Below are 22,357 nucleotides of genomic sequence, written 5' to 3' on the forward strand. Positions count from 1 at the left end.
GGTTATGAGGAGAAGGCAGGAGAATGGGGTTAGGAGGGAGAGAGAGATCAGCCATGGTTGAACAGCGTAGACTTGATGGGCCGAATGGCCTAATTCTGCTCCTATCACTTATGACCTTATGGCCTAAGATAGACACAAAAACCAGGAGTAACTCAGCGGGATAGGCTGCATCTCTGGAGAGAAGAAATGGGTGACGTTTCGGGTCGAGACCCTTCTTCGGTTGACCTTACGACCCAATGACGAGGCATTTTTATATTTTGATCTCACACAGTGATTATCACTCAAAGTCACATTTCGTGTCAATTTTGTTCGCTTCTACGTTTGACTCTGAACCTTTGTGACCCTGCTGTACAATAATGTCTACTCGGTTAGACTGGCCACCACCAGCAATTCCAGTTTAAATACTTTGTCATGTACCTAAGCTGGGAACTTGCAATGTGAACTATTTCCACGTACACTGAGGTTACTTCCCTTCAAAAACATCAGGTTCCTGCCAAAACCAGTTAACGTTATACCACCTCGCAAAGTGGGTTCGTAATAAATGAATACACGGGTTAACATCAGCAAATTTGCTAAGATTAAATACAGGCCAATTTTTGTAAACAGCTTTGTCCCAGCTTTGTTCAATTTAGATTTTAATACCAGAAATTGCCAGCATTTTGTATTTTACTTTAGACTTCAGACTTTAGAGATACAGCATGGAAACAGGCTGACCAGCCCGCCGACCAGCGATCGTCCCGCACACTAGCACGACCACACACAATAGGGACAATTTACAACTTGACAGAAGCCAATCGACCTGCAAACCTGCACGTCTTTGATGCGTGGGGGGGAAACGAGAGCACCCGGAGAAAACACACGCGGTCACATGGAGAATGTGAAAATTCCATACAGGCAGCACCTGTGGTCAGGATGGAAACTGGGTCTCTGGCGCCGTAAGTCAAGTCAAGTCAAGTCAATTTATTTGTATAGCACATTTAAAAACAACCCACGTTGACCAAAGTGCTGCACATCTGACCAGGAAAAAAAAAAGAAACATACAGTGGCAGGCAGCCAAACACAACGGCGCGGCCATCTTGAACAAAATGTTAATTCAATCACCCACAGTCCAACAATAAAAGCACTAAACAGGCACCCAAAATTACCCAACCCCAAAACACAGTCCAACAATAAAAGCATTAAATAGGCATTCAAATCACACACCCCAAAACCCCCAAAAACACAGTCCAACAATAAAAGCATCAAACAGGCACTCAAACCACCCAACCCCAAAAACACACAAAAAAAGAAACATCCATCAAAGAAACATCCATCACAGTGAGTCTCCTCCAGTCCTCTCTCTCCTCACTGTGATGGAAGGCCACAATGTCTTTCCCTTCTCCCGCTGTGCCTCGCCCGCAGTCAGGTAGACAATAGACAACAGACAATAGGTGCAGGAGGAGGCCATTCGGCCCTTCGAGCCAGCACCACCATTCAATGTGATCATGGCTGATCATTCTCAATCAGTACCCCGTTCCTGCCCTCTCCCCATACCCCCTGACTCCGCTATCCTTAAGAGCTCTATCTAGCTCTCTCTTGAATGCATTCAGAGAATTGGCCTCCGCTGCCTTCTGAGGCAGAGAATTCCACAACGCTGCCGCTGCACCACTGTGAAACCCTAAGAGATTTCTACCAGTGATATCTGATACTCATTGAATCATTTCGCTCGAAAATAGACACAAAAAGCTGGAGTCACTCAGAGGGTCAGACAGCCCTGAGGAAGGGTCTCGACCCGAAACGTCACCGATTCCTTTTCTCCAGAGATGCTGCCTGACCCGCTGAGTTACTCCAGCTTTTTGTGTCTATCTTTGATTTAAACCTGCGTCTGCAGTTCCTTCCTAAACATTTCCCTCTCTACATGAGCGGCTGTATCCCAAAGCAACGTTTCAAAACATAGGCGATACGGATCATCAAAGCAGAACAGTGGTGGTGGTGAGGCTGGTAAGGGTGTTTTCTCTCCCCGATCAAGGAAGTCAAACCTTAGTATAAACCGGTAGAGTTCTGCCCAACTTGCCCACACCGACCAACGTGTCCCATCAACACTAGTCCCACCTGCCTGTGTTTGGCTCATATCCCTGTAAACCTGTCCTATCCATGTACCTGTCTAACTGTTTCTTAAACGTTGGGATAGTCCCTGCCTCAACTACCTCCTCCGACAGCTCGGTCCATACACCCACCGCCCTTTGTATGAAAAAGTTACTCTTCAGATTCCGATTAAATCTTCTCCCCTTCACCTTAAATCTATGTCCTCTGATTCTCGATTCCCCTACTCTGGGTAAGAGACTCTGTGCATCTACCTGCTCTTGTGACTCTGTGTGTCTACCCGATCTATTCCTCTCATGAATTTATACACCTCTATAAGATCACCCGCCATCCTCCTGCACTGCATGGAATCGTGTCCAAGCCTCCTAAAACCTACCCCTGTAGCTCAGAATCTCGAGTCCTGGCAACATCCTCGTAAATGCTCTCCCTATAACTTTCCAACTTGACACCATCTAAAGTCTAAGGTGAATATGCCATTTTTACAAGCTTCAAATCACAGTAAATTGATATTTCAGTTGAGCTGATGGAACTTGATATTACAACCCCTACTATAATTGGCACCTCCTTAAACATTTACACAAAGAAAGCACACTTCCTCTTCTTTCACTTACTTCCGACTGCTAAGCTTCAACACAAGAGAGTAACTAACTCAGCAACCAGGCTGCACGGGGTCGAAGACCATTTGTGACTACTTTTCACCACAACACCAGTTAGTTTAGTTTAGAGATACAGTGCAGAAACAGGCCATTCGGCCCACCGAGTCCGCACCGGCCACCGATCCCCGCACACCATCCTGCACACTCTAGGGGCAATTTTACATTAATATCAAGCCAATTAACCTACAAGCCTGTACGTCTTCGGAGTGTGAGAGAAAACCGGAGCACCCGGAGAAAACCCACGCAGGTCACGGGGAGAACACACAAACTCTTTTACTTTCTGTAAATAATTTAACAGTGAATATCATAGATACAGCGTGGAAACAGGCCCTTCGGCCCACCAAGTCCATGCCGACCAGCGACCACCCGGTCACTAGTTCTATCCTCCGCACTAGGCACAGTTTACAGGAGCCAATTAACCTACGAACCTGCACGTCTTTGGAGTGTGGGAGGAAACCGGAACACTAGGGAGAACGCCCACGCCCAGGTCACGGGGAGAACGCACAAACTCCGTACAGACAAGCACCCCGTAGCCGGGATCGAACCCTGGTCTCTGGTGCTGTGAGGCCATGGCATTTCTAACTAATGAGCTTCAACACAAGAGAGTAACTCAGCAGCTAGACTGCACTTAGCAGCAGGTTCAAGGGAATCATCGATGACCATTAGTGACTGCTTTTCACCGTAACATAAATGTACAGAGACTGCGCTTGTCTGGGAGAGAATGAGCAGTATTTCACACAATAGAAACCAGAAGTTGCCAGAAATTGATACCAGCGCACATTAGACAGCCTCACCATCCGTGACTGTTCATTTACTCAGGTTGATATTTGACCCGATGCATTAGTAGCTAGGTAACTGGCGGAAGAGTGCTGGGAAAATTATGGAACTTTAGACGTCAAATTTTGCAGAGGGCATTCTGTGTCACAATTTAATGCAGAATTAAAAGCAACGAGTTGCCCAAAATACTTTGAGCATTTTTCTCTCAACTAAAACGAATCTCAACTAATGATGCTCATGCAAATTACCAAAGCAAAATGGCTTTAAAATACTGGGGAGACAGAGTCAATCCTTTCCTTGTTGATCACATCCTCATGAAGTCCAGGTATTGTGGGTCGGCACGGTGGCGCAGCGGCAAAGTTGCTGCCTCACGGCGCCAGAAACCCGGGTTCGATCCTGACAATGGGCGCTGTCTGTATAGAGCTGGTACGTTCTCCCTGTGACCATGTTGGTTTTCTCCAGGAGCTCCGGTTTCCTCCCACACCCCAAAGACGTACAGGTTTGTAGGTTCATTGGCTTCAGTAAAATTGTAAATTGTCCCTAGTGTGTGTGTGTAGGATAGTGTTGGTGTGCAGGGATCACTGGTCGAGGCCGGGACTCGGTGGGCCGAAGGGCCTGTTTCTGCGCTGTATCTCTAAACAAAATTAAATATCAAAGCCATCCCCACTATTGTCTGAGGGCAAAACGAGACAAGCTTGACATTTACCTCAATGGCGTTGGCCAGATCCTATGATACATAGACAACATTGCTTGTTGATGCAGTGGCACTCGACTGTGGTTAGACAGCAATTAATTGGATATGTGGCTTATTGATCCATGGAGGGTGCTTTATAAATATAAATTCTTTCCATGCTGAAGCTGAGGCACGTAATTCGTAAGCTATAACCTAAGTTGGCGCATGTGTAGAAAGGAACTGTTGTTGCTGGTTTATACCGAAGATGCTGGAGTAACTCAGCGGGTCAGGCAGCATCACTGAAGAAAAAGAATAGGAGACGTTTTGTGTCGGAACCTTTCTTCAGACTGAAAGTAGCGGGGGGGGGGGGGGGGGGGGTGGGTGAAAAACTGAGCGAATTCTCGGTTTAACAATTTACGCACTTTAGTTTAGTTTAGTTTAGTTTAGTTTAGTTTAATTTAGTTTAGTTTAGTTTAGTTTAGTTTAGTTTAGTTTAGAGATACAGCATGGAAACAGGTCCTTCGGCCCACCGAGTCTCTGCCGATCACTGATCACCCATTCACACAGTATTATCTATATAATTTGTTATATGTGTTATCCCAATTTCTGATCTACTCCCTACACACAAGGGATCCTTACAGCGGTGAATTAACCTACATGTCCTGCATGTCTTTGAGACGTGGTAGGACACTGGATCACCCAAAGGAATCCCACGCAGTCACAGGGAGAATGACTGTGCAAGACTCTACACAGACAGCACCCGAGGTCAGGATTGAACCCGGATCTCCGGCTTTGTGAGGCAGCAGCTCTACCAGCTGTGCCACCGTGCCACCGTGCCACCGTGCCACCCTTCCAAAGGGACGTGTCACTTCCGAAGAGTCTCGTCATGCCAAGTTCTTTTGGGAACTTAGAACATGCAAACATATCAACTTCCGATACACATCAGGCAACTGCTCCATCCTTTCACCAACTGGAGAGCAGTCCTGAGCTGCCATCTACCTCATTGGAGATCCTCGGACTATCTTTAATCGGACTTTACTGGACTTTATCTTGCAACAAGCATTATTCCCTTTATCCTGCATAAGGGATAATTATTCCCTTTATCCTGCATTATTCCCAATGTTGGGGGAGTCCAGAACCAGGGGCCACAGTTTAAGAATAAGGGGTCGGCCATTTAGAACTGAGATGAGGAAATACTTTTTCAGTCAGAGAGTTGTGAATCTGTGGAATTCTCTGCCTCAGAAGGCAGTGGAGGCCAATTCTCTGAATGCATTCAAGAGAGAGCTAGATAGAGCTCTTAAGGATAGCGGAGTCAGGGGGTATGGGGAGAAGGCAGGAACGGGGTATTGATTGAGAATGATCAGCCATGATCACATTGAATGGTGGTGCTGGCTCGAAGGGCCGAATGGCCTCCTCCTGCACCTATTGTCTATTGTCTATTGTCTATTGTCTGCACACGATGGACGGCTCGACTGTAATCACGTACAGTCATTCCGCTGACTGGATAAGTACCTCGGTAAACATGATGATCACATAATCTAATTTAGATCCAAATTTAAATCCGTGAAGAGATGGCTCTCTAACCCACTCCATCATTTGAAGAATTGTGATGAATCCACAACTCTACGCCCACTGCCAAGCTCCACAAAGCTCCATCCCCCCCTGTATTCCTAGTTCACATTCTAGGGAGAAACACAGGCTCTCCACCAAAGCAGCACAAAATATTACAGTGCAGGATCATGTCCATGCCGAACATAATGCCAAGATAAACTAATCTCATTTAGTTTAGCTTAGTTTAGAGATGCAGTGCAGGAAGAGGTCCTTCGGCCCACCGAGCCCGTGCCGGCAGTAATCAATGGTTGTTCATAAGTTCAGATGTCATAGGAGCAGAATTAGGCCATTCGGCCCATCAAGTCTACTCTGCCATTCAATCATGGCCGATCTATCCTTCCCTCTCAACCCCATTCTCCTGCCTTCTCCCCATAACTCCTGACACGTTAGAGATACAGCGTGGGAACAGGCCCATCGGCCCACCAAGTCCAAGCCGACCAGCGATCACTAGCTCTATCCTACACACTAGGGACAAATTACGCTTTGCAGAGGCCAATGAACCTACAAACCTGTACGTCTTTGGAGTGTGGGAGGAAACCGGAGCACCCGAAGGAAACCGGACCACCCGGAGAAAACCCACGAGATCACAGCGAGAGCGTACAAACTCCGTACAGGCAGCGCCCATGGTCAGAATCGAACCCAGGTCTCTGGAGCAGTGATGCAGCAACTCCACCACTGTGCCTGCGTATGATCCATACCCTGATTCATTTATTTCTGCTGTACCACTCATTCTAGATGAAAGGGAAGATAAAGTCCAGAAAAGTCCGATTGAAGATAGTCCGAGGGTCTCTGGTGAGGTTGGTGGCAGCTCAGGACCCCTCTATAGTTGGTGCGAGGATGGTCCAGTTGCCTGATGGATAAGAAGGTGATATGTTTGTATCACCTTGGTCCCCAAAAGATCTTGGGGTAACGGGACTCTTCGGAAATGGAAAATGCCATCTCCGCTTGGAAGGGCATCGCAGTGACACAGCAGGTAGAGCTGCTGGCTCACCGTGCGAGATCCTCCATGGTTACCAAGCCACAATCCATGTACACCTAAATGATTCATGGCTCCGTTTCTTAAAACAAGTAAATCATTGAAAGTCATTGAACTCGGCGTTCAAGCTTTCCGGATTAAAATATAGAGACATAGAAACATAGAAAATAGGTGCAGGAGTAGGCCATTCGGCCCTTCGAGCCTGCACCGCCATTCAATATGATCATGGCTGATCATCCAACTCAGTATCCCGTACCTGCCTTCTCTCCATACCCCCTGATCCCTTTAGCCACAAGGGCCACATCTAACTCCCTCTTAAATATAGCCAATGAACTGGCCTCAACTACCTTCTGTGGCAGAGAATTCCACAGATTCACCACTCTCTGTGTGAAAAAAAACGTTCTCATCTCGGTCCTAAAAGACTTCCCCCTTTATCCTTAAACTGTGACCCCTTTTTCTGGACTTCCCCAACATCGGGAACAATCTTCCTGCATCCAGCCTGTTCAACCCCTTAAGTCGCGGAAGGTATGCCAGGCTTGACCCGTAGGTGAGGACGTTGGCAATTCTGGGCCCCATATCTGAGGAAGGGTCGCGTTGGCACTGGAGAAGGTCCAGAGGAGGTTTACGAGAATGATCGCCGGAATGATTGGGGTAACATATGATGAGCGTTTGGGGCCTGTTTTGAGGCAGAGATAGATAGGTTTGTTGATTAGTACGGGTGTCAGGGGTGATGGGGAGAAGGGAGGAGAACGGGGCTAGGAGGTCGAGATAGATCAGCCATGACTGAATGGCGGAGTAGACTTGATGGGGCTGAACGGCCTAATTCTGCTCCCATCACATGACCTTACGACCTAGACAGAAACAAATGGTTTATCTTATGGTGTGTGGTAATCATTCCATGTGGAAGGAAACCACCCATCCAAAGATACCCGATTCGGTCCTGGCCATCGGTTCAACGCAACTCACTTGGGAGAAATGAAATACTGCGAGGCGTTGAACTCCACTGGGCGTTTTGTTCCTCTCTGCACAAGTGCTCCCACACTGGGAACACAGAGTTTACTCTCAAGGAAAGCAGAAAGAATAATCAACATGTGACCATTTGGGGAGTTGCCCTGCCTGCTGGGACCTCTCCACTGGCTATGTCTTTCCCTTGGGTCCCATTGATTGATGCCAGCCAGGCACAATGTCATACAAGCACCGCGCTTTAGGGCTGAACCACAGTAGAAACAACTGGATTAGGCAGATTGCTGTCGTGTTGGAGATTTGCCCAGCATGGAATACTCTCTTTACTAGAGTGGATCCAGGATTGAGAGACGTTAGTTATGCAGACTGTACGGGTGACAGTGGTTGTGGGGAGAAGGCAGGAGAATGGGGTTGAGACAGAATGGCAGAGAAGACCTGATGGGCCGAATGGCCTAAAATTCTTCTCCTATGAATTATGAACATAAACTTATGAACTTATGAGATAGATTTCTAAAGCCTGTGCAGGAAGGAACTGCAGACGCTGGTTTACATCAAAGATAGACACGAAATGCTGGAGTAACTCAACGGGTCAGGCAGCATCTCTGGAGAGAAGGAATGGATGACGTTTCGGTTCAGAATGTCTGAAGAAGGGTCTCGACCCGAAACGTCACCTATTCCTTTTCTCTAGAGATACTGCCTGGATATATTTGGAGTGTGGGGAAAAACCCCGTGCAGGTCACGGGGAGAACATGCAAACTCTATACTGCAAGTAGGCATTTGTCAAGTCCATTTTTGTGAAGACTTGGCCGCCTGTGAGGGTGCTAAACAAATCCTCTGCCGTTGGTAGGGTATCTGGTCCGCTATCTTCAAGTACCTGGTTTACGGTCACCTTATAATCCCAACAAAGTCTAACACTACCATCAGGTTTAAGTACAACTACAATGGGTGTTCCCCATGCACTACTTTCTACCTTACTGATAATGTTCTCAGCTTCAAGTCTTTTCAGTTCTTTCTCGACCTTGTCCTTAAGAGCATACGGCACAACCCGCGGTTTGCAATGCACTGGTGTCACATCCTGCTTCACGCGTACTTTCGCCTTGTACCCCTCGATTGGCTCTCCCTGGTCGCTAAAAACCTTCGGATGTTGTTTGATTGCGTCCTCCGGACACTTGAATTCTTCTCGAACGAGGAATTTCTCGTTCCAGTTGAGCTTCAAGATCTGCAGCCAATTCCGACCTAGCAACGCAGGTTTATCCCCCTTTACAACTACGAGGGGCAACTCCGCCTGTTGCTCCTTATAACTAACTGGTACATGTACGCATCCTAACACTGGAATCTTCTCTCCAGAGTAACCACGTAGCTCGATTCGCTTTGCTTCCAAAGGAATTTGACTCAGCTTCTCCCGATACACAAATTCTGGAATCACGCTCACAGTTGCTCCTGTGTCGACTTCCATGCTGACATGAGCTCCATTCAATGGGACTTGCACGGACACATTCTTTGTCTTCCGGTTTACTAGCTCATTGCTGCAGATGGTGTATATCTCGAGAAGCTCTTCCTCTGCCTGCAGTTGATCCACAGAATGCAGCTTACTTCGGATCCGCTCACTTCTCAGTCCACACACTTAACGCCCGGTCTTGGAAATTTCCAAAATTACGATGAATTGATAACCTCTCGAGTGTCACGATAAAATCACTAATATCCTCCTCTGGAAGTTGGCATCTCGTTCCAAAACGATAGCTTTCAGCTATTTCTCAGGGCTTAGGGTCATAATGTTCTGTTAACTTCTTCAGAATATCCTTCAAAGGCATGTCCTTTGGTTTGGCTGGAGCTAATAAATTCTTTACTGTATCATAAACATCGGGACCCATTTCAGTGAGAAAAATTGCTCTTTACCTAGTTTGAGTTGCTTCATTCAACCGTCTTGATTCTGCATCAGAAGCTTCTAGTTCAGTGATGTTATTTACAGCAAAAATCATCTCTAAACGTTCGACGTACGCACTGAACGTTTCCCGGCTTTGCTGGAACTTACCCAATCTTCCGATATGTCCACTGGGCAGATATTCTTTTTTTTTCTTTTTTTTTAAACAGTCTCCTTGACATCAAAAGTTATACAACCTTCTCCGTGCCTCTGTAGTATTCCTTATCTGCACAACGAGTAAAGCTGGGGACTCGACGATCCCACTCTCATCGCCAATTTGTGATATCTTGAGCTCAGACACAGAATAACAAGTTAACTCACTGCTGACCGGAACATGTCTGCCCAGCTGTACTGTGGTTTATTCAATCATTTACAATCCTCCAACCAAAGGTGGCGCTATTACAGCGACAAAAGCTTTCCACTGTACCTCGACAATATACTAGAATAAACATCGGAGCAAACATACCCCTTCCTTGCCCTTTCAGAGATTGCAGCTGCTGCAAAAAAAGATAATCAAGAGTATTTAGGGTATTGTGTTCAGCTCTGGGCACCATGTTATAGGAAAGATGTTGTCAAGCTGGAGAGGGTAAAGAGAAGCTTTACGAGGATGTTGCCAGGACTCAAGAGCCTGAGCGAGACTGAGAGGTTGAGCAGTCTTGGACTCTTTTCCTTGGAGCATAGGAGGATAAGGGGTGATCTTATTGAGGTGTATAAAATCATGAGCGGAATAGGTCGGGTAGATGCACAGGGCGCTCTAGCTCAGAGTAGGTGAATCGAGGGCCAGAGGACATAGGTTTAAGGTGAAGGGGAAAAGATTGAATAGGAATCTGAGGGGTACCTTTTTCACACAAAGGGTGGTGGGTGTATGGAACAAGCTGCCAGAGGAGGTAGTTGAGGCAGGGATTATCCCAATGTTTACGAAACAGTTTGGAGGGGTATGGACCAAACGCAGGCTGGTGGGACTAGTGTAGCTGGGCGGCACGGTAGCGCAGCGGTAGAGTTGCTGCTTTACAGCGAATGCAGCGCCGGAGACTCAGGTTCGATCCTGACTACGGGTGCTGCACTGTAAGGAGTTTGTACGTTCTCCCCGTGACCTGCGTGGGTTTTCTCCGAGATCTTCGGTTTCCTCCCACACTCCAAAGACATACAGGTATGTAGGTTAATTGGCTGGGTAAATGTAAAAAAAAATTTGTCCCTAGTGGGTGTAGGATAGTGTTAATGTACGGGGATCGCTGGGCGGCACGGACTTGGTGGGCCGAAAAGGCCTGTTTCCGGCTGTATATATATGATATGATATGATGATGATATGGTCGGTGTGGGCAAGTTGGGCCGAAATGCCTGTTTCCACGCTGTATCACTCTATGGCGCTATGACTCTAAACGGTTAATAAATAACATGATAGGGCAGTTTATTGATGCGTTAAGTTTCAGTGTCTGTGTACGGCTGTGGGACATGCCCAGTAGGCTGGATTAACAGAAAGAGAACTTGAGAGACAGGTAAAATGGCCCCTGTCTCATCATTTACAGTACATTACACCGACAATGAAACTTGGCAACGGCTCCCATTAAAGCCACTTGGACTCAGCCAGTGATGTTTGTTCTTCCCATCCCTCCCCAAATGTAATTCCTTGAAAAATAGTTGAACACGAGAGCATAGAACAGTACAGCTCAGCTACAGCGCCCTTCAGACAATAGACAATAGACAATAGGTGCAGGAGGAGGCCATTCGGCCCTTCGAGCCAGCACCGCCATTCAATGTGATCATGGCTGATCATTCTCAATCAGTACCCCGTTCCTGCCTTCTCCCCATACCCCCTGACACCGCTATCCTTAAGAGCTCTATCTAGCTCTCTCTTGAGCTAACTTCAGCTCACGGTGTCTGTGCCAACCATGATGCCAAACTGAACTACGGAAACTAAACTACAGAATCAGGAGGTACGGGGAGAAAGCAGGAACAGGGTACTGATTCTGGATGATCAGCCATGATCATTTTGAATGGCGGCTGGCTCGAAGTGCCGAATGGCACCTACTTTCTATCTTTCTATGTCTATGTAAACTAACGCACAGTCCAAATCCTTAAATTACTTCCGTGTTCATGTGTCTGTCTAAATGCCCCTTAAATATCGATGTCATGTCCACTCCCATCACCACCAGCATGTTCCAGACATCTACCACTCCATATGTAAAAAGAATATGCCCTGCACATCTCATTTAAACTTTCTCCCCTCCCTCTTTAAAGCTATGTCCCTTTGTATACCACATTTCCGCCCGGGGGGGGGGGGGGGGGGAACACAGCTATCTACCCTATTTGTGCCTCTCGTGACTTTTATATAAATCTATCAGGTCATCCCTCAGCCACCAACGCTCCAGAGAAAACCATCTACTTTGTCTCAGCCCGACGAAGGCTCCCTGACCCAAAGCGTCACCCATTCCTTCTCTCCGGAGATGCCGCCTGCCGGTCCCGCTGAGTTACTCCAGCATTTTGCGTCTATCTTTGATTTAAACCAGCATCTGCAGTTCCTTCCCACACTTCCTGACACTTAAACTCAACACCCTGACCAATGAAGGCAAGCATTCCACATGCCTTCTTTGTAAGTTCACGAGCAGAATTAGGCCATTCGGCCCTTCACGTCTACTCCACCATTCAATCATGGCTGATCTATCTCTCCCTCCTAAACCCTTTCTCCTGCCTTCTCCCCATAACCCCAGACACCCGTACTAAATAAGAATCCATCTATCTCTGCCTTAAGAAATATCCATTAACTTGCCCTCCACAGCCTTCTGTGACAATGAATTCCACAGTTTCACCTCCCTCTGACTAAAATTCCTCCTCATCTCCTTCCTAAAGGAGCGTCCTTTAATTCTGAGGCTATGACCTCTGGTCCTAGACTCTCCCACTCGTGGAAACATCCTCTCCCTTTATCACCTTATCCACATGTGTCTCCAACTGGTATTTCTCCCTTTCCCAGATCTGATGCCTATCGTCATGTTGGACAGGTTTTTCTTATTCCATATGGGTAGTCTGGTCTGCTGGGCTTGTCCCAGGCCTTGTCATGTACAATATATTACATAGACAAAGATGCTCGTTTACACCAGAGATGGACACAAAATGCTGGAGTAACTCAGCGGGACAGGCAGCGTCTCTGGATAGATGGAATGGGTGGCGTTTTGGGTTGAGACCCTTCTTCAGCGCAATGTGCTAAGCCTTAGGAGCCCTAGGAAATTCGATATGACCCCAACAACTCTCACCAACTTCTACAGATGCGCCCTAGAAGGCATTTTATCGGCCTGCATCACAGCAGATCTATCCTAGACCGCAAGAAATTGCAGAGGATTGTGGACGCAGCCCAGACCATCACACAAAACCAACCTCCATTTATACCTCACGCTGTCTCGGCAAGGCCAGCAGCATAAACAAGGGCAAGCTTCACTCCCTCTTCTCCCCTCTTCCATCAGGCAAGAGGTACAAAAGTGTGAAAACACACACCTCCAGATTCAGGGACAGTTCATTCCCAGTGTTTATCAAGCAACTGAACCATCCTATCTACAACTGGAGAGCTGTCCTGACCGACCATCTACATCATTGGAGATCTTTAATCAGGCTTTTCCAGACTTTATCATATCATATCATATCATATATATACAGCCGGAAACAGGCCTTTTCGGCCCACCAAGTCCGTGCCGCCCAGTGATCCCCGTACATTAACACTATCCTACACCCACTAGGGACAATTTTTACATTTACCCAGCCAATTAACCTACATACCTGTACGTCTTTGGAGTGTGGGAGGAAACCGAAGATCTCGGAGAAAACCCACGCAGGTCACGGGGAGAACGTACAAACTCCTTACAGTGCAGCACCCGTAGTCAGGATCGAACCTGAGTCTCCGGCGCTGCATTCGCTGTAAAGCAGCAACTCCACCGCTGCGCTACCGTGCCGCCCTATATCTTGCCCTATACGCTATTCCTTTTATCCTGTATCTGTACGCTGTGGATGGCTCGATTGCAATCGTGTATAGTCTTTCCGCTGACTGGATAGCGCGCAAGAGAAGGCTTTTCACTCTACCTCGGGTGCACGTGACAATAAACTAAACCCGCTGATGAATTTATTAATCATTGACTCAATTTTATGTAGATGCTGCAAACAATGAACTGCAGTCACTGATTTGCGTTGTACTTTGTGGTCCGGTATCTGTTATACCTTTGTTATGACTCTGGACAGACCACAAGTACACGTGTTTAAAAGGTTTAAAGGCTGGAGCTTAAATCCAGGCTGTTTATTCCACGGCCACCTTGAACCAGAGTGACCACCAAATCACCTCATTCTCTTATATACACACGTTACTACACAGGCAAACAAAGTAGTCCTTGTGATACAACAAAGCAGTCCTTGCAATATCACAACAGTTTGCAAATCGAAAGGTCTGACGAAGGGTCCTGAGCCGAAACGTTGTCTATCCGTGTTCTTCAAGGGGTGCTGCCAGATCTGCTGAGTTACTCCTGCACTTTGTGCCTCCAGTCAGATGCTGTCTGACCAGCTGAATTGTTCAGCACTGTCTGCTTTTGAGTCATGGATGATCATTCCACGCAGGTTATGGAACAGGAATGACGACAATAACTTCGTATCATCCATTCCATTTAACATGGTAAAATGATGCTTCAGTGTTACCAAAATAGAAAAAAAAATCCCATTGAGCCTCGAAATGGATGCTCACGTGATGACTATAAGCCAATGACAATTTGGCTCCACGGAAATTATCCGAGTATTATTTTTCCATTCTACCATAGTTATTTTGTATCAATTATCTCTGGCTGAGGCTTTGGTAGCAGTCATGGGACCGGGACGATGTCAAGTGTTAATGAGGTTTTCTGTGTGGACAATTGTAAGTCCGCATGTTGCCATAGCTCCCAGACACTGGGGAAAAAAACCCAGAGCTAAATGCTGCTGAGATGGTTCATTCCATGGCACAGCATGTGAGGATTTCAAGTCGTCTAGGTTTGTTCAACGTGGATGAAATACCCAATGGACACTAAATGCTGGAGTAACTCAGCGGGACAGGCAGCATCTCTGGAGAGAAGGAACGGGCGACGTTTCAGGTCGAGACCCTTCTTCAGACTGGTTAGGGACAAGAGAAACGAGAGAATTAGACGGCGATGTGGAGAGATAAAGAACCATGAATAAAAGACATGCAAAAAAAGTAACGATGTGGGCAAATTAGCTACAGGAACCATTTGGCAAAATAACCACTGTGACCGCGATCTGAAGGATGATGACACAAAATGAAACAAAAATTGTGCATTAATGCCCTCTGTAGGACGTAACGCATGACAGCATAAAGTAAAAGGGTTTGCGAAATAAAGAGGCCCCATACTAGGAACAATTTACAATTTTACCAAAGCCAATTAACCTAAAATCCCGTGCGTCGTTGGAGTGTGGGAGGAAACCGGAGCTGCCAGAGAGAACCCAGGCAGGTCACGGGGAGAACGTGCAAACTCCTTACAGACAGCACCTGTAGTCAGTATCGAACCAGTGTCTCTGGTGTTGCAAGGCAGCAACTCTACCGCTGCACCACCGTGCCACAGCCAGGTAATAGGGAAAGTCAGACCTGGAGCACCGACTGTTAATCGAAGTCATGCCGCAGTCAGGCACAATCATTGCACAGAATCAAACGCAGGATACACAGCAAGCTATGAATTCTTTCCAGTTAGCATCTGACTTGCGACTAAGAATAGTTCAGTTTAGTCTAGTTTATTGTCACGTGTACCGTGACACGTGTACTCATTTTTAGTCGCATGATAACCTGTCAGCGGAAAGACAATACATGATTACAATCGAGCCATCAAAAGTGTACAGGCACATGATAAGGGAATAACGTGAATGACGTTTAGTGCAAGATAAAGTCTAGCAGAGTCTAGCAGCGGCATGGTAGCGCAGCGGTAGAGTTGCTGCTTTACAGCGAATGCAGCGCCGTCGACTCAGGTTCGATCCTGACTACGGGTGCTGCACTGTAAGGAGTTTGTACGTTCTCCCCGTGACCTGCGTGGGTTTTCTCCGAGATCTTCGGTTTCCTCCCACACTCCAAAGACGTACAGGTATGTAGGTTAATTGGCTGGGTAAATGTAAAAATTGTCCCTAGTGGGTGTAGGATAGTGTTAATGTACGGGGATCACTGGGCGGCACGGACTTGGAGGGCCGAAAAGGCCTGTTTCCGGCTGTATATATATGATATGATATGATAAGATAGTCTGAGGATCTCCAAGGAGGTAGATAGTAGCTCAGAACTGCTCTCTAGTTGTTGAAAGGATGGTTCAGTTTAGATTTTTGGATTTTTTTTAGATTTAGAGATACAGCGCAGAAACAGGCCCTTCGGCCCACCGGGTCCGCGCCGCCCAGCGATCCCCGTGCATTAACACTATCCTACACCCACTAGGGACAATTTTTTTTACATTTGCCCAGCCAAATTAACCTACATACCTGTACGTCTTTGGAGTGTGGGAGGAAACCGAAGATCTCGGAGAAAACCCACGCAGGTCACGGGGAGAACGTACAAACTCCGTACAGACGGCGCCCATAGTCAGGATCGAACCTGAGTCTCCGGCGCTGCATTCGCTGTAAGGCAGCAACTCTACCGCTACGCCACCGCAGCTGGTAACAGCTGGGAAGAAACTGTCCCTGAATCTGGAGGTGTGCCTTTTCACACTTCTGTACCTTTTGCCTGATGGGAGAGGGGAGAAGAGGGAGTGGCCGGGGTGCGACTCGTCCTTGATTATGCTGCTGGCCTTGCAATTACGAATCAGTTATGAAACAGGAACATGGTGAAAGAAATAAAGTCACAATGCAACATAGAAATTTAGTTTAGTTTAGTTTAGTGATACAGCGCGGAAACAGGCCCTTCGGCCCACCGAGTCCACACCGACCAGCGATCCCCGTACACAAACACTATCCTACACACACTAGGGACAATTTTACATGTATACCAAGCCAAGTAACCCACAAACCTGTATGTCTTTGGAGTGTGGGAGGAAACGAAAGGTCTCGGAGAAAACCCACGCAGGTCACGGGGAGAACGTGCAAACTCGGCACAGACAGCACCCGCAGTCGGGATCGAACCCGGGTCTCTGACGCTAGAGGTGCAATAAGGCAGCAACTCTACAGCTGCCCTGGAAGAATCATCTTGCGTACACTGCAGCATACGTGTGGAAAGTTACTGACATTTTATGCATGCAATTAATGAGTTCACAGGTTTATTTACTGGTGAGATGTAACCCAGTAGATCAAATCCAATACATTCACAAGCCTCTTACATTATAATTCTATTCGGCATGTTCATCGTAAAACTCTCTCAAGAATAAGAATGCTTACTGTTTATATTCGATGTTACTAAGTTATTTTAATGGGTCATCTGGAGAAGAAAGACTGTCTCATTACATATTTAAAACAAGCCTCACAGAATAGGACTCGTGTAAAACTAGACTTTTAGTGGTTAATGTTTTACGCAGTTTGTAGTTGCTGTTATTTTAATCTTTGCCCTTCTAGATGGTTTTTTTTAAATGCCACCAGTTGCAAGCTTAAGGGAATAGATTATTTTAGTTTATCTCGTTTGTTTTAGTTGGATCACGGGATTGGCGATGACCATTTGTGACTGCTTTTCACCGTAACACAGTTTAGTTTAGTTTAGAGATACAGCGCGGAAACAGGCCCTTCGGCCCACCGAGTCCGCGCCGACCAGAGATCCCCATACACTAGCTCAGTTTAGTTTAGTTTAGTAGCAGTTTGGAGACACAGCGTGGAAACAGGCCCTCTATTGATGAGCAAGTCAAGGATCCAGTTTAGTTTAGTTTAGTTTAGTTTAGTTTAGTGATACAGCGTGGAAGTAGGCCTTCGGCCCGCTGAGTCCACGCCGACCAGCGATCCCCGCACACGAACACTACCCTACACACACACTGGGGACAATTTATCATTTTTACCAAAGCCAATTAGCCTACAAACATGTACGTCTTTGGAGCATGGGAGGGAACCGAAGAACCCGGAGAAAACCCACGCGGTCACGGGGAGGACGTACAAATTCTGTGCAGACAGCACCCGTAGTCAGGATCAAACCCGGGTCTCTGGCGCAGTGAGGCAGTAACTCTACCGCTGCGCCGCCGTGCCACCCTAATTTGGGTTTTGAAGTATTAACATTGCAACTGGTCTGAATATCCTTGGAGATGTGATGGCTTGCTTTAAAATGTTGTGGTGATTTATTTGAACTTGATACTCACTTCACGAATGGGACCAGGGCATTCCAGCCACTCATTCTGTGAAACATGAGCTATTCCCGAAAGTATGCAATTGACGTTCGACATTTATGTTATGCCACTGCTGTGCGCATTTTCTTACTTTCCATTTGTAATTGGTTGGTCATCTGTTATGAAAGTAGTTGGCAGGCAAGCTGTTATATGGGTTCAAAACAGACGGAAATAGTCTGAAAGAGTGTCACTTGATTATGAAGAATATCTTTCCAGGAAACTGGCCAACAAGCCATCCGCTCTCCAGACACAGATTGTAACCAACAAACACAACCACAGAACTAACAATTCGCCATCCATTAGAAATATAAGGTTTTGTCAGCATAGAAATTCTGGTCAGATATTTCATGTTCATCAGTTCACAAGTGATAGGAGCAGAACTAGGCCATTCGCCCATCACGACCACTCCGCCATTCAATCATGGCTGATCTATCTTTCCCTCTCCATCCCATTCTCCTGCCTTCTCACCATAACCCCTGACACCCGTACTAATCAAGAATATATCTATCTCTGCCTTAAAAATATCCATTGACTTGGCCTCCACAGCCTTCTGTGGCAATGAATTCCACAGATTCACCGCCCTCTGACTAAAGATATTCCTCCTCATCTCCTCCCTTGTGTTAAAGTATGAATTCTCCCCATTGTCAAGGAATTGATTATTCAGCAATACATATATATATCATAGCGAGAGGATATAACTCTAGGGTGAGAGGGGAAGGTTTATCGGAGATGTCTGGGTCAAGTTTTTTACATACTTGAGGGCCCGGAACGCGCTTCGGGTGTGTGGGTGGAGACAGATACGACAGTGACATTTAGGAGACTTTTGGACAGGTGCATGGATATGCGGGGAATGGAGGGATGTGGAACACAGGCAGGCACATAAGAATTGGTCTTCACGTCATATTTGGAAGGGCCTGTTCCTGTGCTGTGCAGTTCTATGTGGGCGGCACGGTGGTGCAGTGGTAGACTTGGAGCCTTACAGCGCCAGAGACCCTGACTACGGGGGCTCTGTACGGAGTTTGTACGTTCTCCCCGCGACCTGTGCGGGTTTTCTCCGGGAATCCCGGTTTCCTCCCACATTCCAAAGACGTGCAGGTTAATTGGCTTCGGTAACAATTGTAAATTGGCCCGAGTGTGTGTAGGATAGTGCTAATGTACAGGGATCGCTGGTCGGCATGAACTGGGTGAGCCCTATACCCACGCTGTATCTCTAACCTCAACTAAACTATGCTCTACATTCCATGCTAGTATGTGCTCTTACACATGGATGACACTGCCTAGGATGTTCACCTTGTCTAAAACATTCACCACACCTTATCCTCACAGGTGGTCTTCACACTCAAAACAATGTAATGGCATGAGGTTGCTCTACCTGTCTGGTGTATGTTTACTGGGAATGCCAAATTAAGCTGGGGCTGGAGTGTTTATATTTTAACGAGACCAGGTCGACCCGTTGGGCCCAAACCTCTCCTGCATTGGTGCAGCACCCTCTCCTCCCCCCCCCTCCCCTCTCCCCTCTCCTCCCCCCTCCCCTCTCCTCCCCCCCCTCTCCTCCCCCCTCCCCTTTCTCTTCCCCCCTCCCCGCCTTCTCTCTCCCCCTCCCCTCTCCTCTCCCCCCTCCCTCCTCCCCCCTCCCCCCACCTCCCTCCTCCCCTACCCCCTCCCTCCTCCCTCCACCCCTCTCCTCTCCCCCCCACTCCATCCCCCTCAATCCCCCTTATCCTCCCTCCTCCCCCCACCCCCCTCCCCCACTCCCTCCCCAGGAGATAGATTTAAACTTTAAAATGTGAATAACTTTATAAATATAACACCGATTTCAATGAAACTTCTTCCTATTAGCACCAAAGGGAGGACGGTGAGTAAGGTGGGCCTAAAATTGTTGCGCTATCGTGTACCGTTTTGGCTGTAGTTCAGGAACAAACAAACAAACAAACGAACAAACTAGAGTTTTAGTATATAGATAGCGTTACAAACCTTAATGCCTGCCAAAATGATGTTGCCGGGCATGGAATACTAATTATATACATGTAGTCTCCAGATCCATAATTACAGAATATAATTGTTCAACGAAAGCACCGAATGCTGAGGATACACAGTGGGTCAGACAGCGTCATTGGAGAAAGGAACAGTGTTAATTGCTAGATAGATGCAAAAGGCTGGAGTAACTCAACGGGTCAGACAGCATCTCTGGAGAAAAGGACGAGGTAATGTTTTGGGTCGAGGTATTCATTAGCTGGGCCATATCATGTTTCCAAATACACAGGACAAGATGTTAGAAATCCAAAGTGCCAAATGTCAACTTGCTCCCGGTGGTGATGGGAGGCTTATGCATTCACCTCTGCTCCTCCGGTGTTGAGAAAGGCTAGGCAGACATGTCATTAGGGTTATCAGGTGGGCACCTACTTTCATCGACGTTTCGCTGATTGGACCCAGTAGGCTCAGCAGTGCATTCTGGCGTTCCAGGACCTTATGGTACAACTTGATAAAACATTATAAAGTTCTAAAGGTGGTCTGACTGTCCCCCTGATTAAATGTTATCTCTGTATGCTTCGTTGTCACCTTCTCCTAGCTAACAATGATCTATTCCACATTTTCCCCCTTTGATGTCTCGTTTTCACACTTTACACTTCCTTATCTCTGTCTCCCTCTCCCCTGACAGTTTGAAGAAGGGTCTCGACCCGAAACGTCACCTATTCCTTCCATTCAGTGATGCTGCCTGACCCGCTGGGTTACTCCAGCATTTTGTGTCTATCTTCAGAGGAAGGACAATACATGATTACAATCGAGCCATTTACAGTATGCAAGCACAGGATAAGGGAATAACGTTTAGTGCAAGGTAAAGCCAACAAAGTCCAATCAAAGATAGCCCGAGGGTCATGAATGAGGTAGAGAATGGTCCAGTACTGCTCTCTAGTTGTGGTAGGATGATTCAGTTGCCTGATAACAGACAATAGTCATACAGTCATACAATGTGGAAACAGGCCCTTCGGCCCAACATGCCCAGGCCGAACAATGTTGGGTGCTAAAATTGTAAATATGATGTATTTTCAAATGTCTTTTGGTGCCGGCTCCTCCTCCCCAACTAAATCCCCACCTAATGGCCACTTCCCAAAGACCTGTTTTTTTTCTGGTTTCCAGGCACATGTTATAGAGTCATAGAATGATACAGCATGGAAATAGGCCCTTCGGCCCAACTTGCCCACTCTGACCAACATGTTCCATCTACACTTGTCCCAGATGCCTGCGTTTGGCCCATATCCCTCTAAACCTCTCCTATCCATGTACCTGTCGCAAATGTTGTGATGGTACCTGGCTCAACTACCTCCTCTGGCAGCTCGTTCCACCCTTTGTGTAAAAATATTACCTCTGAGTTTCCTATTAAATCTTTCCCTCCTACCCCCCCCCTCACCTTAAACCTATGTCCTCTGGTTTTCGATTCACCTACTCTGGGCAAAAGAATGTGCATTTACCCGATCAATTCCTCTCCTGATTATCGACACCTCTATAAGATCACCCCTCATCCTCCTGCGCTCCAAGGAATAGAGTCCTAGCCTGCTCAACATCTCCCTAGAGCTCAGGCCCTTGAGTCTTGGCAGCATCCTCGTAAATCTTCTCTGCACCCTTTCCAGCTTGACATGGTGGCGCAGCGGTAGAGTTGATGCCTTACAGCGAATGCAGCGCTGGAGACCCGGGTTCGATCCCGACTGCGGGTGCTGTCTGTGTGGAGTTTGTACGTTCTCCCCATGACCTGCATGGGTTTTCTCTGAGATCTTTGCTTTCCTCCCACACTCCAAAGACGTGCAGGTTTGTAGGTTAATTGACTTGGTAAATGTAAATTGTCCCTGGTGTGTGTAGGATAGTGTTAGTGTGCGGGGATCGCTGGTCGGCGCGGACCCGGTGGGCCGAAGGGCCTGTTTCCGCGCTGTATCTCTAAACTAAACTAAACATCTTTCCTATAATCTGGTGAACCAAAACTGAACACGTTGCCTCACCAATTCATTGATTTTTCTTTGTTGTTCGGGATCACTAGAAAGATATTTATTGTACGTCCCCCTCATTGTCCTTGAGAAGATGGAGGTGACCTGCCATCTGGAAATGCTCGGTGAAGGGACTCCCACAGCGTTATGTAAAGTACAGCAAAGAAACAGGCCATTCGGCCCACAATGTGTGTGCTGAACATACTGCTAAAATAAACTAATCTCATCTGCCTGCACATCATCCACATCCCTCCATTCCCAACCAATCCAAAACCCTCTTAAATGTCACTAAAGTATCTGCTACCACCAGCAGTGTGTTCCAGGTACTCAAACCCTCTGTGTAAAATGAAACATCCCGCACATCTCCTTAAACTTTGCCCCTCACGCCTTAATGCCATACCTTCTAGTCTTTGATATTCCACCCTGGAAAATA

Source organism: Rhinoraja longicauda, chromosome 6, assembly GCF_053455715.1.
Source record: "Rhinoraja longicauda isolate Sanriku21f chromosome 6, sRhiLon1.1, whole genome shotgun sequence".
In the NCBI taxonomy this organism is placed as follows: domain Eukaryota; kingdom Metazoa; phylum Chordata; class Chondrichthyes; order Rajiformes; family Arhynchobatidae; genus Rhinoraja; species Rhinoraja longicauda.